The following is a 3,007-nucleotide window of genomic DNA, read 5'->3' on the forward strand; positions in this document are numbered from 1 at the left end:
GTGTGTGTGTGTGTGTGTGTGTGTCTATGTGTCTGTGTGTGTATTCCACTCCAGTTCTATGTCTTTCTTCTCTTAGGAATGCTATCCCTCCACATAACTATATGGGTGCTTCCTTGTAATCCTTTAGTTATCTGCTTTCATGGCACCTCATCAGGTACACCAAACCTCACCAAGCTATCTAAAGCAAAATTCACCTCACATTCCTTATGTCATATTGTATTATTTTATTTTTCTCCAGAGAAATTATCACTATTTAAAAGCATTTGTAAGGTTTATCTAGACGGAAATATTATATAGATGGAGCTTAGTGAAATCCTTCCCATTTGTTTCCTGGTGTTGCACCAGGCATCTTGCAGTGGTATGAATGAAAGTCATTGGCCAATGTTTGCTGAGCCAGATGAAACAATTAAACTGAGCCATGATGACTTCCATGAACAGCTAGAACCATCTCTGTTCTGCCTGACTTGGAAATTTCTACTCATTGAAAAACAATTAACCCCTAAAGTTGAACCTAAAAGCAAAACTCTGAAGTTAAAAACTACATGGCCTAAAAAATAGAACTAAATCCCCTCAGTAACATCCTAAAAAGTAATGCATGTGGGATCTAAAAGTAAAAGACAGCTCATTTTTGCCATGGTTTCTCAGTTGAAAGAACTATGTAGTTAGCCGTGCATCTTTTCTGGTCAGTGAGAGACAAAAGCAGTGCCACTGAAAAAAGACAATGAAGTATGTGCTACACATGCTTTAGGTAATGGGTGTCTTAATTTATCCCTTGATTTATACATCGCTTGAAAGTTTGTCAGTTAGTCATGCTTCAATACAGGGTTCCTGTAATTAAGTCTTGACTCTGTGGTTTAAAAAACTTTGATAGGGCAATGTTTAACAATTTTTCATATTGCTTCTAAGTTACTTTTCATAATGCTTTATATTTCAAGTGGCTGATCTTTGAAAATAAGTATATTAATCTAAATATCTAATCATTTAACAATTGCCATTTTGATGAGTTGACAGTTTGTCTCCCACACATAGTTAATAACATAACCAAAGACTCATAATATTCTTACAATGCATCTCTTGTGATGGAATAATTTGTAACAAATTACTGTTCACAACATATGACACATAAGTTTCATTTTTATATTACTTAAAAGTAATATTAACACTTTTTAGATTAAATTGAATTATATGTTTCATGATGAATTCTTTCCCTTGCTCATTCCATGTTGCTAGGACAAGAAAAAAGTTTCTTAAATGACACACAGTTTTAATAATAAAATGACATACACTCAAGGTCATGTTCTAAGGCTTCAATTCTTATGAATCTACATATAGATTATTAAATAGATTGTTAGTTTCACTGTCAATTTTTCCTAAGTAAAAAATTACTTGTAGAATACCACCAGGCATTGTAATTTACACATGATAATTCTGTTATTAGTATTACTTACTTGCTTGTATTTTGCTTCACAAAAAGACACATATTTAATGTTCAAATAAATCCTTGATAATTTATAGGACCCTAATAAAGAAAAAATACATTAATCTTTCATGTTAGGTATCATATATTCACCTTTAGGGTCATTGTCTTGGTATCTGCATGTGAACTACCACTAACATGAGTATTTTACTTTCATAAAACTTACTGCATTTGTTTTATAAAATGTTTTCTAGTTGAGAATGGAAGTAAGCCCAGATGCTTCAGAGTGTGATGTACTATTCATCCGTTTGGTGAGGAAATATAACGAAATCTTGATCGAGTACATAGCATGAACATTCCTGGTGTAAGTAGTGCTATAATTAATATTTAAGGTCCCTAAGATCTAACCCTTCTGTTTTTCTGTGAAGAGTATAGATAGGTTAATAATACTGGTTATAATGATATGCCTTTCCATAAGACCTCTGTTGCATTATGGAAAAACCATAAGGAGTCACAATGGAGTTACTAGTAAAGATCATTTAAAAACTCTTGAACCAATGAAGTAGTAGATCAGGAAAACTTAAAAGAGAAATTTAGAAAATAAGAATTAGAAAGGATAGCTAAACTGGACAAAACATATGTATATACTGGAAAGAGCAGCATGAACCTTTCAGTGATTTGGGTAACTTATGTTATTTCCAACTCTACTTCCTATGATTAATTATGCTGTATTTAGGATTGATCTATACGAGGAATAGCTACATGGATCTATGTGTCAATTGGACATAGTAATGAAATGTGAAAATTAAATCAATATCCCTGTCTTGTATTATCTCTACAACTCTAAATTGGTTATAGGAAATATGTCTACTCACTAAACATAGTTCAAAAAGTCTCACTTACTATTATTTGTATGGGAATTGAGATATAACTGAAAACAAGGAGACAATACAAACTCAAGGTGAAACATATTGCATAATAAATATTAAAAGTCTTCTCCAGCATACTTTTGATAAAGTAGTAGATGATCCTCTGATCAGAGAGCTTGAGTTATCAAAACAAGAGAGATTAAAGTATGTCTTCCTATAAAATGATGTCTGGATTTAATCAGCTTCTACCCCTGTGGGTCTGCATAGTACCTCACTATACCCAGTGAGGCCAGAGATGTGTGTAGAGTTGTGATGTTTCTAAGGAAAATGGGTTGAGCTGTTTAACTGCAAAGTTTCGTTAAATAAGTGGGACAGCAATCAACTGGGTGGTAGACACTGATAACAATTATTTGTGTATAAAGGTGGGAAAGGATAATGTGAACTTCTAATCTTGGTTAATGGAGATGTGAAAGAGGAATGCTACTAGAAAGCCACACATGCTTTGTGAACTTCTGTCTTCTTTGTGCACAAGATATTAGGCTTTTGTCTTGTATTTCTTGGAGGCCACACTGTGTTATCCTTTCTCCAAAATTGTGCCATTTGTCATGTTGAAAGTAGGAGAAAGTAGTCCATTTTTTATCATCTAATGTGTTAATCAAAGATAACTTATGCCTTCAGTAGAAATTCTGGGAGGGGGAGGCAGCAATTTTACCAAAGCTAT

Source organism: Propithecus coquereli, unplaced genomic scaffold (assembly GCF_000956105.1).
Source record: "Propithecus coquereli isolate 6110/MARCELLA unplaced genomic scaffold, Pcoq_1.0 Scaffold293, whole genome shotgun sequence".
Lineage (NCBI taxonomy): Eukaryota > Metazoa > Chordata > Mammalia > Primates > Indriidae > Propithecus > Propithecus coquereli.